The sequence below is a fragment of the Cryptomeria japonica genome, chromosome 1, assembly GCF_030272615.1.
Source record: "Cryptomeria japonica chromosome 1, Sugi_1.0, whole genome shotgun sequence".
Lineage (NCBI taxonomy): Eukaryota > Viridiplantae > Streptophyta > Pinopsida > Cupressales > Cupressaceae > Cryptomeria > Cryptomeria japonica.
The window spans coordinates 674,584,868-674,602,585 of NC_081405.1; the positions used below are offsets into that span (position 1 = coordinate 674,584,868).

A 17,718-nucleotide genomic window follows, 5' to 3' on the forward strand; every position below is an offset into this window, starting at 1 on the left:
TATCTTAGTAGATCATGTCGTCGATTCAACATGACTAAGTTAAAGAGGCTATCCAATAATCAGTGGTTTATGCTGACATCATCAACAAGACACTTTTTGGTGGTAAAACCCTAAAGGATATTTTTGGCAAGATAAGCATTTTTGTTTGAATTCATTTTTCTTTATCATGTCATTGGTGCTATATTGTGAACAATTGAAGAGCAGTAGAGCAAGAGAGAAGAGAAAATAATCATGGAAAGCAAGATGATTGTCGGAGAATCGAGCAATGGAAATTTTCAAGTTATGGAGAAAGTATTTTTGGACAAATTCGACCCAAAGAAGATCAGGAATGTGGAAATTAGTTTAAGTGACATCGAGTTGTAGAGAATCAAGGAGTTAAAGCACACATGAATGAATCTATGGACAAAATTTCCTTGGTTCGATGATGAGGAAGTGATTAGAGTGATCCTTAGTTGTGTGGAGGATGACAATATCATGTTGGATAAATCCCATCCAATCAAGAAGGAGATTATTTCAATTGTTATTAGTTTGTGTGACAATGGAGCCATTTCGACTAAGAAATAAATAAAGAAAAAAGAAGTGGAAACCCTAACTGGCATGAAGGGTGATCAACGAGCATTAATCATTGACAAAATCATCAATCCTATTGTAAGGTATGTTGCTTATGACATTTCCTACAAGATATATTTTAGAAATAGGGAAGGTGCAACTTTGGCTATTACTATGTATATGGCGCATATGCTTGTAATGGAAGATAACATTTTTTGATTTGTGCACAAATTGTTGCTAGAAAATATTAAGATTTAAGAGAGTAGAATTATCCCTTTTGGTTCGAATAATTACTTGTTTGCATAATTATGTATTGTTTGGGATCCCTTTTAACTAAAGAAAATATGATGTGGGAGTTTGGTGTTTCGATTACGAGGCAAATTTTTAGATATTTGTACAATTTAGATATAAGAGAGGAGGCATGCAGTTTATATTTCAAATCTTTCCTGGATATATGAAGTATCGGTCTGGTATCCCCTACTACCAGTCTTGCTAAAGGAAGTTCTTCCTTTGGTAAGAGGAAAAGAAGAGAATCCATATCCATGAGCTTCTTAGAATCTAAGAAGAGCAAAAAGGATTAGAAAGAAGAAAATGTTGTAATAATTGATGATCCTGAATCTCTTGTAGCTAAGGGAGAGTTGGTTGTTGTAGAGAAGGAACTTAAATAATCTGATGACGAATCAAATATGTTGGAGATTGTTGGCAGTGTTGATGAAATTAGGAAAAGTTGTAAGATATATGACTAACTTCTGTTGAGTTAGATAGAATTGAAATTTTTTTGATAAATCATTTGGTCCAAACCAGTATCAGCATTGAGGATGTTAGTAATATGCTTCTGGAGTCCCCGTGTGAAATTGTTAAGGAAAAATTATCTGAGCAACCTGTTGATGTTGATGTTTCTGAAGAAAAAGGTGTGGATATGAAGAATTAGTTAAGGGAGTGCAGTGAGGCACATAAAACCCTGTTGATATGCATTAATGAGATGAACGATTGTATCCGCAGTGCTAGCAGAGTTTATAGATATTGTCTCTCATGGCTAGTAGCTTCTGTGAAGCATAAAGCAAAGATTGATGCTATTGAGAATTAATTGAGATCATTGGGAAAATCTTTTGATTTTCTGAGTGACAAGGATGGTGAGTAGGAAAAGGAAAAATTCTCTTCAAGATGAACTATTATTTTTGCAAAGACAAAGATAAGATTTTGTAAGCATGTTCTGGGAAGTAAAGGAAATCGTTGAGGCTAAACTGGAGCACTTTTCAACATTGCTTAACAGTGTAGTAGAATATGAGCAGAATCCATCTACTTTGGACAATGTTCCTCATGCTATTGATTTGTTAGTAGAGTGCAGAAGTTTATCACTAATCATCAAATTGGTCGTGACTTCTTGGGAGGTCTTTCTTCCAGAACTGAAAGAGAAGTACAAGCTAATCTTTCCAAAGAAGAGTAGTTGAAAATTCTTTGGGGTAGTATGCAATTTTTTTAGCACTCTTTTTGTAGTTGAAAGTGTTCATTTTGTTTTCTTTCTTTTTCATCAAAGGCAACCTTTGTCCTTGATGTCAAATGGGGAGAAAGGAAAAGGCTTATGGTAGATTGGTTTTGGAGCAAGGAGATATATGAGTTAGGGGGAATTGTAAGCAAATATGTTTTGCCATCAATGACAAAGGGGGAGATTATTAGACTTGTGTGAATATTGTTAGTGTTGTCATTGATATCAAAATAGTTATCTGGTTTGGTCCAGATGGTATATGCAGATGATATGTGTAGATGATGTATTCAGTTTTGGTACTACTGGAATATAGTGCAGGAAAGTGTAGATGATCTAATAAAGTCACTTTTGGAAGATCTTCATCTTTTGAGTTATTCTTAATGTAGTCCCGGTATCTGTTATGTGTTTCAGTATCAACTATTTCAATTATGTTAGTTGTATCTTTTCATGTTTCGTGGTTCGGTATCTATGGTATACGTGTTTTGGAGTTTGGAGTTTCTATGGTTAGAGCTTTGTGTTTTTGGGTCAGTATTTATGGGTCTGATTGACCCTTGTTCTATTTCGATAATTAAGGTATATGCATTAGTGAATGAATTGTGTAAAGAAAGCATGTAGAGATCTTGCAGAGGTTGACTTTATTAACATATTTTTTGGTTAAGGCTTTATTGGATAACATGCTGATCCAAGCAACATATTACTTATGCTTGGCCAACATATTATCCCGATGCTTAAGCTTTTCGATATTTATAGAAGTGTATGAATGCATGGGTATGTGATGATGCACGAGTGGTAAGAAGTAGTGTGTGAAGTGCGAGTTGTAGACAACAAAGCAATTGGAGTAGAGTTAGAGTGCATAATAGTGTTGCGATAATCCTTCACTGGATCTTTTGCAAGCAATTGGTTTGGCAAAACAATGTTGCAGTAAACCTTCACCAGATCTACTGCAGGTGTTTGTCGATAGTGATATAGAGATCTTTTGCCGGATCTGTTGTAGGTTTTGTTAGTTATAATCTGTGCTTAACTTGGAACTTATTTCATGCATTTGGAGATGCAACTTTCTTCAGTTCATTTATACTTGTTGCAGTGAGCATTTCGGCAGTAACCCATCTTTGTAATCTTGTAGTGAGTAAAACTTAGCATCAAGTCTATCATTGTTTGTAGTGCTACTCAACAATCCTCTTTACGCTATATTTTTGGTATACTTCTTCAATGCTATCATAAAAGTCTATACATATTGAGTTTCCTTCCCCTTATAACATGATTTTAATGGTCACATAACTCTTTGAAACATGGTAAAATAAAAGTCTGACCCCAAACCTTGATATGAAAGCTTATGTTATCAAAATCTAGTATTGGTTTTTAGCCTACAATCGAAAGGTCACAATTTCTAGCCCAATGATCAAAATTTGAACTTCTTTACCTAGTCAAAAAGAGATTAAAGATGATCTAGAATTAGTTGGTTCTAATAGAGTGATGAAAGTTTAGACCTTAAATTATAGTTATAGTTCAAAGACCTCTAAAAATGTAGTTTTCTAAGATATAGAAAATACCTAGAAAGTTAAACCCTGATAATCCATATCTCCTTGATAAGGGATCTTTCTTTGGATGAATCTAGGGGTTTAATGGCGTCTTCATGCACTCTCTTGATGCTCCCTCATGGTTGAGATTGCTCTATAAATATTAGTCTTTTGTTGGTACCAACTTGCTTATGCAATGATGAGGATTTCCCTCTTAACTTAATCAAGATGACAATGTATGTTTTAGTGAAGTTGTTGTGCACTCTTTTTTGCAAATAAGATTAATTAATCCTCTATCTTCTATGAGGCGGGTTGTTAATGTAAACATTTCAATAAAAATATTTGTTAGCCTAATTTTTGCCTTGGTACTTCAAATGAGACGTTACAGTCACATTGAGTCGTCCTTTCCTTCTTTCATTAATGCATTTACTATATTTTTCTCTTTTAGAGAGGAGTTTTTTCCCATTTGGTTTTATCCTTTTCTTCAATTGTGAGAGATAATATTGGTTTGTATATGGGTACATAATCAAACCTTGTTGCCGGGAGCTATCCATTCATATATTCATCATTAGGGTTGTAGCTTCTCCCCAAGGTAATATTAAGGTGGTGTTAGAGTAATTAGGATAATCACATAATTAATTATTTAGGTCATTTATTAATTTATTCACTTAAGCTAAACTTAGGAGTTCATATATCTTTGATTAGAATGAGATTTATTTAGCACATGTTGTCTCATTCATTATGATGAGGACACTTGTCAAGCTCTCTTTAATTCTTCCTCGAGGGTCTAGGGTTGAATTCATTCTTTGTATAAGGATTCATTGTATTCATTTGTATCATTAATATTTTTGGCACCAATACTTTTCCTGAGTTGTTGAGAAAATCTATATTGCTTGATCTCCATTTGTGTACAGGATTTTTTTGTAGGTGATTCATGGGCTTGTGGGCTTGAATAAATAACTCCAACACTATTGGCCTAATATGCTTATCACCAAAAAAATGACCTATTGACAACTATAGATGAAAATGAAGTGAGCAGTATGTTAGATGACTCCATTCCATAAAGAAATCTAGCTAATTGGATAAGAGATTAGGGGTTCAAGATTTTAGATCTTCATGATGCAAGCCAGTGACTCAACAAGGAAATATTTAAGAAGAATTGAGTCTTACAACATTGAGGAGACCCTACTTGCCATTGAATTTTGAATTTGACGAGAAAGTGATTAGGGAAGATGACATTTAACAATGACAACATTGAGAGAGGAAAGCAATTGGTGAAGGAAAATAAATGTTACATAGAAATCATAGCACAATTAAGGAATTTAGAGACCTTATGAAAGACAACCTAAAAATAATACCACACGTGCCAAAAAGGTTGTTTATGGTGGTGGCCCAAATTGGAATAAAAAACACCCAATTATTACCCATTTAGTATCATGCCTCCTTCTCTCTAGTTGTTGAACACACATGTAAAGCCTCCTCTTTATCAGATGCCATTACCATACTAATATCCTTGCATATAACTAAATTGGTGGTGGACATTGAATAAGAAATGCATCACTACAAAAGAGATCTCTCAAAAACATAATTAGAAGCATAAACACTAATGATTCCAAAATAACGATTGTTGAAATTTAAGGGAGTCTAGATTGCACGATTAGTAGGGTCACACCTATGGCCGACAATATGTGGGTGCCACTTAGGAGAGAGAAGGATGAAAACCCCTCCATGTACAACATTGTGATTATTGTAGAACACAATATTAGCATACCATATTTCATGATATGTAGTTTAAATAATGAAACTATAATACTCACTTTTTGTAAACAAAACACATCTATAGCTAACTTATTTTGATACATATCCCTCATAAAATACTTCCTAAAGAGGTTAGTGAGTCCTTAGATATTCTAGGATAGAAAGTTCATGGGTAGGAGTTGAGCATATCCTCACTATTTAACTCTTGGAGAGTGAAATAATAGTTTTGCAAAACAATTAGGGAGAAAGAGACCAATTGAATGTTGGGTGATAAAATCCTCTGTTTCTTACTTAAACATTTTCTTTTAGAAACAAAAAATTTTCACAATCCATTTTGACTTGTGGTCCTTTCTTCCTCTATCTATTTAGGTACTTGGGTCTACTACATTTCTCAATTCTCTTTTCTCACGCTTTCGTTCCCTAATGATGGAGATAATAGAGTTTGATCTAAAACATTAGACATAAATATATTTACACAGTTGAATCTAGAAAAATCAATAATAAAACATTTTCTCTCCTCCAAGCACCCAAGGATGTTTTAGGATTGTTGAAGTGCTTTAGCAATACAAGAGAGTGAACTAAAATGTTTGGTTGTAAAGATAACATTGATGCTAGCTATGACATTTGAGAGAACCTCAATTTGAAGAATGACTCACCTGAGGGTGACCCAACCTCTTTCCCCTTTTCAAAAGGATGTGAAATAGTTGTTGGCTACACCTTGGCATCAAAGGAATTCGATGTGGGCTATGTTTTATCTCAAGCCTTGCCAATGCTGGCATTCTTTCTTTTATGTTGTGACATCCCAGTCCATTTTTTTCTCATATTTTGAGGCAGAAGCCTTTGTAGAATAAGGAACCTTAATTGACTAGGAAGGTGATTTGACTTTGGGAGATACTAAAGAAAAATCCTTAATTATAAGCTTGGTAGACTAACACCCAAAATAGGTATGAGGCAAATTAAGGTAAAGCACCAATGTTGTGGTGAAGGTTATTGATTTAAATTTCAACAAAATTTCAAATCCTTAGATAAATCACTCTCAATGCAAATGCTTTTTTGTAGACACGCTTAAGAAAACACATGAGGCTCTACATAGATAACCTATCTTAGAGAGGAAGTAATGGGATGCACAAAAAATTAGCATGGAAAGGGTAGACTAGAAAACTGAATCCATATTGGCACATAAAGTTTCTTTTCATCCAAGACTATGAAGTCTTAAGTCTAGGGTTGAAAGACCAACAAGAATGATTGAACATACAAGGGGTCGAGCTTGAGGATAGCCTCAATATGATTGACCTTTGAGAAATGAAAAATAAAGAATCCCTTAGTAAGGTTTTGAATAGCATGAAGTTTGACCCTAGATAAGGCCCAATGGCTGTTAACCCATTCCTATAGTAAGCTTTCAAGGGAAGTTCTCTCCACAAAATATCTAAGAAAACCGAAATGTTCTAACCATTTGAAAGCATCACCAAATTCAAGGATAATTAAAACCATGTTAAAAAATCATAATGTGTACCTTGTGAAATACATTTGACATATAGGACACTTGCTTAGAGGAGCTATTTTGCATAGCCACCAAACTATTAAGATTAGCATGAATTGTTGGGTTGGAGCCTGATAATTTCTGTAACTTCAATGATCGATGTGTTGTTTTTTTACCTCTTTAATGTTAAAAGTTACTCTATTCTACATGCTTGAAAGCAAAGTATGAAAAGAGACAAGTGTAGAGGGGGGCCTATAAAGGACGTCAACATAGATAGAACCGGTACAGCGCATGTGAAGGAACAGAACTGAAGAATAAAAAACAAAAGAAAAAGGAAAAAATTCAAAACTTTATCGTAAGATTGAAAGGTCTGTGTCGGGACAAGATGAGATTTATGGTCTTTAGAAGACATTGCGTTTTCTGCAACACAGTTTTAAGGAGAGCAGCTTTGCCAGGCATCGATGCAGTCTCAGCGACTAAGCCAAAAATGAGAAATTTCCAATCTTCATATATAACATAGGTGATTCGCTATTATTTCTGGTACGCACTTTATAACACTTTATTTGTTTATACGTAAAAAAATTTACAGAAATTTTATTTGTGTCATTTAAAAAAAAATTATTAGAAAAGTGATAGCTTCAAATCAGTTATACATCTATGTCCAAGGATGATTTAAACAAAAAAAAATGAATTAAAAACATAATCAAGCTTCTTTATCAATAAGCTCATGTTATGTTCGCTAAGTAAAGAAGAACATAGTGAGAGATATAGAGGGGTAAAAGGATAGAGATAGAGAGGAACATAGAAATTCTGAGTGAATTCTCGGCAGGAGGAAAAATCGGCGTGAGATAGGATTTTTAGTTGTTACTTCTTTTTCTTGATTAAAAAACCTAAGAACTGTATTTTATCATAATTGCACCATAGGATTTTTATTGGTTTCTTTCTCTTCTTTTTCTTCTTAGATTCATGGCTCTGCCAAGGCTTTTCATGGCCAATGGGAAAAATGGTCTAATCATCTAAAACCTGTTTTTGTGTGTTTTTTATGTAACAATTTGTAAGGCATGTGGACACTAGAGATGCAAATCAGCATCTCTTAGTGACTGCTGTCTGAGAGCCTGTGGTACATGTTGTATCAGATGCAAGTGTGTTCCTCCTGGTACATATGGAAACAATGAGCTCTGCCCCTGCAAATGTGTTTCACAATAAACCGCCACTTTTCAATCAGATGCAACGAAATTTTGGTATTTTCAAACTTTACCTGTGCTCCAGTTAATGTTGGTGATAGGAGGACCTCTTGGACTGGTTTTGAAGTATCGTTCCAGGAGCCTCTTTCTCTTGAATTCCTCTGCAGTTGGAGCCACGATAACAACTTCATTCTTAGGAATGTCACTCGTCTTGGGAACTAGCTGGCAAAACACACAAAAATCATAGAAGAAGAGAACAATACTCGTATACATTTGTTTTCTCTCAGGTTCATTATAGTATAAAATAGTGCGAGTTATTTGAACTCCTAAACAGTCAGCTGAATCTGACTAATAAATCCTCTGTTTTCACAGGCAGAAGTGACCCCCAAAAATGGTGCAAAGAAACCCTAGAGCAGACCACATTAGATGTATGTTCACAACAAGCTTTTGCCCTGTATATGGTAAGCTATATTGCACAAAAATATGCAACTTTTCACAGAAAGAGCACTTCCAGGCAGTGAAAATGCAAAGGCTAACAAAACATGAAGCAAATTTTGTAGCGGGATTCCAGACATACCTGTAAACGTGATGGCTAACAACACTTGAAGATGTAATTTTTGCACCTATTTCTGTGAAGGTTTTATCCAAGCTCTGTTGCTGTTGTCTGTCATATGGCATGTTCGATTTCCACCACTACAGTTGGGTTATCTGTGAAGGGTACTGGGAAAGGCGTATAGAATATCAATACATAGACTTTGCTAGTATCAATAGATAACCAATAATCGATCATTTTTTGTAATTAGCTGGTCAATTTGTGCACAACTATTGGAACATTTGTCCCATTTGTGTACCATTATTGGAACATTTGTGCACCACTATTGGGGCATTTGTCAACAAGTACTAGCGATTTTGAGTTGACCATTACTTAGGTATCAAGAGACACTTTGAAATGTGTACTTTTTGAGACAACTTAAAAAAAAATCAAAATTCGATATACCGTTTAGGATTTGTGAGTGCGTGAAGTTAGCTATGACGAGTACTAATGCTCTTCCCCTAACATCACAAACTACTTTAGCACTTTTTCGAATAAAAGGCTATTCTAAAAGACATGTAAAATACAATTTAATATTTTCACCATTAAATTCATCTTTTCCATCGAGGACGCTCTTAGAAAGCCCTCTGTTCACACCCACCAAATAAAATCATGAAATTCATCTCACAATTTATCTTCATTAATTTCTTCTTTTATTTATTTTTGTTTGATATTGTCCTTTTCCTACTTTTCTATATGTTTTCCCTTTTTTCTAATATTATTATTAATTTATATTCACACAGATTGATATTTATATTTATAGTTATTAGTTTTATGCTGATACAATCAATTACACTTTCTATTATTTTACACCATAATAATTGAATTAAGATTTTTGGATCCAACAAACTAGATAATCCATCACCCACTATCAATAAATTTCATAGAATATCTAGGGATAGGTTTACATGACTATCAATCTGGAGGGCCGGGGTTAACCGGCACACTCTATACACCATAATAATTGAATTAAGATTTTTGGATCCAACAAACTAGATAATCCATCACCCACTATCAATAAATTTCATAGAATATCTAGGAATAGGTTTACATGACTATCAATCTGGAGGGCCGGGTTTAACCGGCACACTTTAACATGACAACTTATGTGCCCGGGCCCACATCTTTCAATAAACCCCGTTTCCGTTTTAGAAACGGCATTTCAAACTATTTTATTTGTCTTTTATCCCACATGTGCGGGTAATAATAAAAACGGGTTTATAATGATATAAAGAGGTGCTGACCATAAGGGATCATAATGTTGTGTAGGGTACCTCCCAAGGACTTTCCTTCTCGCATTAAATAACCATTAAAAATTATTTTAATATTTTTTGAGATGTGAAAAATAAGTTGTTACTCTCTTCTTCTTTTTTTCTTTTTTTTTCTTTTTTTTTCTTTTCTTACACATTGTCAATAAATTATTAATAATTAATTATCAATTTTAAAAAATAAAAATATTAATATATTATAATTTATATTTAGTAAGAATAATTTATATTTAATAAAAATTTAATTGTAAATAATATATTGTTGTGGGTTGTGAACTACATTTAAAATAAGATAGTAAGAAATACAAATAAATGTCATTACTAAAAAATGAGATAGTAAGAAACACAAATAAATGTAAAAAATAATTAAGTCTATGTTTAGGTCATGATGTTATTTTAGTAATTCTTGATTTTGGGGCTATTTAACAACTTTATAGTATTTGCGGAAGTGGTTATCTTGTAATAAAATCATAAATCATGTTGTCCAAAATTATGATTTAAAAAAAAAAAAGTTAATCAATAATAAATACTTAGAATGGTTTTTTTTAGTAATGGTTGATTGCATAAAGTCTCAAAAATAATTAAAACTAGCAATCATGCATAAGTGTGAAATGGGATAGGACTAAGAAGTGTTGAAGGTTAATTAGAAAAAAAATAAAATTATTATAGATTTGTGAAGTGCAAGAGGATAATTGTAGGTTATTTAACAAATGATATTGTTTGTGCAAGGAAGGTATCAAATGGAGAAGTGATGTCTTTGAATCAATTATTTATCCTTCTAAATACAATCAAAACAAAATCTAAGGTGTGAAAGAGAGATACATTTATAAAAAGGGAGAGATGAAAGGAGAGAGGAAAAGGGAGGAATCTAGATAGAAACCTTTCACATGAGTTAGTAAATTCATACAAATGAGATAAACATTAAATATGCTATAAAGAGAATTGAGGTGAAAAAATCCAATAAATATTTGAAAATATAGATTAGTAGTAAATGTAGATTTAGAGGGAAGTATGTTAAAAAAGCTAGGGTTTCTAGAAAATCATTGCTTTCAAATTAAAGTCAATCTTGAAATAAATAGATTTTTCAAATCCAAGTGGAGGTGGTTATGTATCTCTCTACCCACCTCTCTCACTTCTTTGTCTCTCTCTCCTTGACTTTCTAGTACCTCTATCCCTCTTTATATCTATTTCTTTCTTTTCCTTTACTTGTATCTATTTATCTCTCATTTCCTATTTTCATGATCTCTTTTAAAATAATATCATGATTTAATATATATATTACATTAAATTGAATAATATATATCATATAATATGAAATAATAAATATAGTTAGTATACCTATCTTTAGAGGAAAGATATCATACTTGTTCATTATTCCACTAAAAAAATAATTATATTATTTTATTGTAATTAATATTAAATTATTATTATATTATGATATTGTAATCAATATTAAATTATTATTAAATATTATTATTGTTTTTATGTTTTTATATTTCTATTAAACACTTTACAAAGAAAAAAATCTATTAAGACTAATAATGAAAATAAATAAATATTTTTCTTACTTTTCATACATTTTAGTGTCACAAACAAATCAAATTTGATGGAGATAGATAGAATCCATTAATAGTTAAACTCAAAGTGAGTGGTAGCTAAGGAGAAAATGAATAAAATATTTTTTAATTTTTCATGCATTTAAGTGTCATGAACACATAAAATTTAATGCTTTTAGTTTTCATTAACACATATTTATTAATCCATTATGTTAGTGTAATAGGCCTTGTTCATAATAAATATAATATTAATTATATAAAGAAAATATAATTGTAACTTAATCTTTATAATTGTAATAATAAACTCATTCTTAAATATAATTCTCATTATAATTATTTAAAAATATTATAAATAATTTTGATTATTTTCATTTTTAATCTTAATCTTAATTCTAATTAATTATCCTTAATCTTAATTTTAATCCTAATTACTTTTGATTTTAAGTAAAATTAAATTTTTAAACATAATAAAAATAAATAAAATAGAAACACTAAGATAAAACATAAAAACAAAAACCTTATAAAGAAATAATATTAAAATTATATGCGTCCCTACATTTTCTATCTATTTTCATGTTATGTGTATTTTAAAATGATATTTTTTTATTTCCCTCTCACTCACATTTCCAAACATTTACAAATTGATGAAAATGATGAATCAAAGCATAAAATATGGAAACTTTAGGCAGGACAAATTATTTATGTAGGTAGAAGAATCCAGCCTAACATGATTTTTTAAGCATTATCAAATAAATTGAAAATCAAAACGAAATTTAATAATCTACACAGTTTCAAAACGTTTGAATAACCTGCACCTTGTACGTTTTCTTAGTTCAAAAGTTTTGAAGAGTTAATAAGATGCTTCAAAACTTTTGAAGAATCGGTAAATCTCTTTAGAACTTTAGAATAATTAACATGTTTCAAATATTTTGAACAATCCATATATTATTCAAAAGATAAATTAAACCATCACAATAACATGTGGGATGTTTATGTAAAAGTCTGGGTTTATATTAATGTTTGTTTTGTTTAAGAACAAGATTAGGTGAGAGAGGATGCCTTACTTGGCATCATTACAATGAAGGTAGAAAACTATTCTTTGGGACTCATGTATTCGTGGTTTGAGAATCTTTTTGAACAATATATGTTCTGAGTTATTTTATGGATTTTGAAGCCTTGTCTATGTCTTGTTGTCTATCTCTTGTTGTCTTTCATTTCTTTTGTTCATCTATGGATTTTGAAGCCATCAACAATTAATGATGAAGATTGAATGAAGTTGGACAAAAAGGCACAAAGAACGATTTGATTATGTCTTACAAATTTTGTCCTCTTGAAAGCCTCGATAGGAGGCTTTTCATACAATTTGTTGAAAAGGATACTTGATATCTACCAAATTAAAAGTTTGTCTAGCAGGTTATATCTCAAAATATGGTTGTACTCTTTAAAGATGAAAGATATCGAATCAATTGAAAATTATATAAATGCATTCAAAAAGATTAAAAGTCAACTTACATCAATAGATGTTAAATTAGAAGGTGAAGAGAAGTGTCTCTTGTTTCTTTGTTCCTTGCCAAAATCTAACCATTAGTAGTGGTAATATAGAGTCAAATATGGACAACATGAATTTTATACTTATCTTAGAGGATATGAGGAGAAATTTTATGAATGTTGGCTCCCAAAATGCCTTGCATGTGTGAGGAAGGTCCAAAGAGAAAGGACCTAAAGGGGATATAAAGAGGGGTAACTCTAAAGGATTCTCTAAAACCCCCCAAAATAGCAAAGTGAAGTTTTTGAATTGTGGAACAAGGGGGCATGCGGAGTGTAAATTTAAAAAACCAAATTTGATTCCTTTATATAAAATTTCTTTGATGATGATTTTAATGCTTTGTTTATTTTAGCTAATTCTATTAGTAATTATAGTTGGTTTATTAATTTAGGTTTCTCCGGTCATATGACCACATGAATCCTCAAGAGTAGTGGTTTGATACTGTAATGGTAAAAAAATTAGGGTTTCCACCACTAGAAGGGAGAAGACCACTAGTTTTTGCTTAGGGACCACTACATTAAAAGAGAGGTGAACCTAATAGATCTAGCCATAGGTCAACAAGGATAGGGCCGAGAATTCTTATTAGATTCACTGCTTTGGAATTTGGTACCCTCTTTTAAGTTGAATTGTGAAAGTATTGAAATTAGGGTAAATGTATTGAAATTGAAGTAAATATGTATGAACAATGAGCTACGATCGTCAGACAAAGCCATGAACTTGGATCTGAGCAATATGTGAATTTTAGACCTACTCCCAAAAGGTCATCTTGAATTGTTGGGACCAAAATGCCCATTGCTCTGGCCCTCCGCACTTTTCGTCATCCAAAGGGGAACCTATTCGTCTTTATGAATAATGTTGATCTTGAGAATCATATCTTCACACTTGTTTCCTACACATAGAAAGAAGGGGAAAATTGTTGGGAATAGGGATTTGCCTAAGTCAAACCTTGATTTAGGAATTAACCTTTAATAAAATATTACAAATACTAAAATAAATAATAAAAGAATATACCTCAGATTTGTAATGATTGATAGTGATGTTTTTCTTTTTGAATGTAATCACATATGTTGTATGAAATGAGATGAAAATGACAAAACCCTAATCACACACACATGATTGCATATGAATGATGTAATTTTACTCCACAATGGTTGAATGAAGAATATGCAACCTTGAAGACCTCTGAAAATGCTTGATGATGAATGACTACTAGATGCAAGTTGACTAATGATGATAAATCTACTAAGACTGATGCAAGCAAGTATAGATCAATAATTGGAGGACTATTATACTTGACTGCTAACAAACCAGATATCATGTATGCAATTTTTCTTGCAGCCAGATTTCAACAAGAACCAAAAGAATCTAATGTTGATGTAGTAAAGAGGATATTCAAATAATTGAAAGAAATAGAATATTTTGGACTGTGGTATCCTAGAGGATCAAATTTTACTTTGAATGCTTATACTGATGCAGTTTGGATAGGAAGTGTTGATGATAGAAAAAGTATTAGTGGAGGAGCATTTTTTCTTGGTTCTTGGTTAGTTGAATGGTTAAGTAAGAAGCAAGATTTTGTATCTTTATCAACCATAGAAGCTAAGTACATTGTAGTTGCTTCATGCTGCACTGAGGTACTTTGGATGAAACAGATGTTGAAGGATGTTGGTGTGATGTTTGATGAGCCGATCTCAATCATGTGTGATAATAAATGTGTAAACACTATCTCTAAAAACTTGGTATTGCATTCTAGAACAAAACACATTTCTATTCGGTATCATTTCTTAAGGGAAAAAGTGTTGGATAGTGAAGTAAAAGTTGAACATGTATCTATAAAAGAGCAAGTTATAGATATCTTTACGAAGGTATTGTGCAAAGATACTTTTGATTATCTTTGACAATTGTTGGGGGTTATACCCCTTCTTAGTTTGAGCTAAGTGTATTTGGTAGTGCATTAGTCCACAAACTTCATTCGTATTTGTTAAGTTTGGGCTAATGATTGGGGATTCCTCTTAGGGGGAGTTGTGTGGATTTTGAGTTAAGTTGTTATCACCTTTGTCCTTGATGTCAAACGGGCAGAGATTGGAGAGTTGGTGTTTTTGTTAATGAATGTTGCCATCAATGACAAAGGGGGAGATTGTTGTAAATATGAAGATGCTTGATGTATCAATATGGTTGTGATTGATGTCAACGTACTAATTTAGTGTTTCAGTGTTTTGGTTTTTCTCCGCATTTTTGATTTGTTGCAGATGTATTCATGATGTGTAACTGATATGTTGTTGGATATTGTCTTGAGATGTTATTCTTGTGTTTTGGTGCTCTAGAAGTTATGTTCCGAAAGTCTATGCAGTGATGATGATGTTGTCTGACAAAGTTTGTAGAGCTCCACGTTGCTCCACATTTTCAGTTCTATTGATGCAATTTTGAAATTATGTTTATTCATGCATTTATCTTTGTTATTCTGATTCGACACATGTTTGTGTGCTTTGGAGTTGTGGTTGTGGATGTGTTCATTCCGGGTCTAGTTGACCTTGCATGCTCTATGTTTTGTTATGGTGACTGTGGCATTTGGATAACATTTTGTTGCATCGTGGTATGGTCCACTTCTCATTCCTTTCCAATGCGAGAATGTTTAATGAAGAACTATTTCAAATTGTATTTTATTAACTTCTTGGACGACTTAGAGAATTCTATTTTAGAAATCAGTATAAATGAATAATGATTGTAATGTAATAGGCATGCAGAGAGATATAGAAGGAAGTTTATTGAAATGGAAGATCTATCTTGTTTATGTGAAGTGGTTGATTAGTATGGTTGTGTGTTGGTGCTGTTTGGTACCAATGGAAGTGAGCCTAAGGTTTTTTCGGCATTACAATTGTGTGGCAGTTGTGCCTGTGTGGTAGATTCTTTCTTTCTTCTTTTGGGCTGTGAGCCCTCCTTTTTTTGGTGTTTTAGCTGGGCAGTGAGCATTATGGTGGCGAGTCATCTTTGTGAAAATCACCTTAACTGGTGTCACCCTAATAGGTGTTTTCATATTGAAAACTAACATTCTCCATGGTTTTTCTCTTTTTGGGTTTTTCACATCGTATCTAGTGTTTCATGTGTGTGTTCTTTCATGTTTATATATGCTTATTGTTAAGTAATCTGAGATTAATTTACTTGATCTATTTCTATGGGAAAGTGAAATAATTTTATTTAACAACTGATTCACCCTTCCTGCCCATGCCGTCCCCCTCCCCCGTCTCAATTGTCCGAGATTTTCAACATACTAAGGATGAAGAGTGACATGAGGGAAACCAAGAATCATGAAAGAAAAACACAAATACTAGTAGAGTGAAACACAACCCATACTATTTTATATAATGACCCTAACGATTTATTTATTTATTTTTTACCATTCTTACATATGACTTTTCATTGCTATTTGTATGAACATAAAATGAGATAGTGTACATGCACTTCGAGCTCTATAAAATTACTATTTACATCTTTCCCGTTTAATAATTTCTGTAACTTCAATGATTGATGTGTTGTTTTCTAAAAGTTACTCTATTCTATATGCTTGAAAGCAAAGTATGAAAAGAGACAAGTGTAGAGAGGGGCCTATAAAGGACGTCGACATAGACAGAACCGGTACAGCGCATGTGAAGGAACAGAACTGAAGAATAAAAAACAAAAGAAAAAGGGAAAAATTCAAAGCTTTATCGTAAGATTGAAAGGTCTGTGTCCAGACAAGATGAGATTTATGGTCTTGCAATCTTATCATAACATATCAGTCGTTGATTTATATGGTACATGTGCTTTCATCTAAGGAGCGCCTTCGGCATAAATAATTATTAGTAGTTGTTTTATTTGCATTGAATCATTGAAGTTTACGTCCTCTCCATGAGATTTCTGTCGTTTAAACAGTATTTTTGTAAAATCTTAAAGTCTTGATGGATGTATGATAGCTCTTCGTTGTAACTCTGTATACTTCTCAATGTTGTCGTTTATATAGTATTTCTCAATTATTTCTTCTATAATTGAGCTCTCGATGGAATGTGACGTGATGCTGCGTGTGACTTGTCCTCTGTGTTAGCACAACTGTAGATCAAATGAAGGCTACAATGATCGATTCGAAATATGCACATTCACACGCAATTGAAGATTTCGACCAGATGAGGCATCGACAATTGAATAATTGCTTAATTGTACGACTCCAAATAATTGGTTAATTGTTGATTTTCTTTCCTTGAATATGCGAGGTCTTAGAAGACATTGCTTTATCTATCATAATATACCAGTAATTGTATCATTATTTTCTAAATCCTGCAACACAGTTTTAAGGAGAGCAGCTTTGCCAGGCATCGGTGCAGTCTCAGCGACTAAGCCAAAAATGAGAAATTTTTAAGCTTAATATGTGTAACGCAGGTAAATGCGCTATTATTTCTGTTACGCACTTTATTTGTTTATACGTAGAAAATCTACAGATATTTTATTTGTTTGAATAAAGATTCTATTTTATGTTTTACATATTTTAATATAAAATATGTATAATTGTTCAGAAAGTATTAAGTTAAATAAATTATAAAAATTTAGCAAATGATAGGAGTGTCTAATTTGTAACTCTCTAAATATGATTAACATCATAAGTTCATTTAGCCAAAAAGTCTATGACAGCAAAGGAGATAGATTCAAGATTTCACAAAAGTTGAAGCATTTTCGCTCAACATAAAAAGCCACCTTCTAAGAACTCTTGAGAGCTTCATTATTCAAAAGGAAAGCCAAAATCATCAAATTCATCTT

At 32.4% G+C, this 17,718-nt stretch overlaps 2 long non-coding RNA genes across 3 annotated transcripts; one reads left to right on the plus strand and one right to left on the minus strand.

The window, feature by feature from the left end:
- Window positions 1–7,078: 7,078 nt before the first annotated feature.
- LOC131876322 (uncharacterized) lies at window positions 7,079–17,443 on the plus strand. The gene is made up of 3 exons (XR_009372564.1): window positions 7,079–7,330; window positions 17,012–17,123; window positions 17,253–17,443. It is a non-coding gene; the product is annotated as an uncharacterized LOC131876322 (long non-coding RNA).
- On the minus strand, window positions 7,715–8,179 carry LOC131026756 (uncharacterized). 2 transcript variants are annotated; one of them, XR_009102378.2, is made up of 2 exons: window positions 8,049–8,179; window positions 7,715–7,943 (listed from the first exon to the last, which is right to left on the minus strand). It is a non-coding gene; the product is annotated as an uncharacterized LOC131026756 (long non-coding RNA). The 2 variants fall into 2 exon arrangements; XR_009102377.2 differs by having other exon boundaries at window positions 7,715–7,974; window positions 8,049–8,138.
- Window positions 17,444–17,718: the final 275 nt, after the last annotated feature.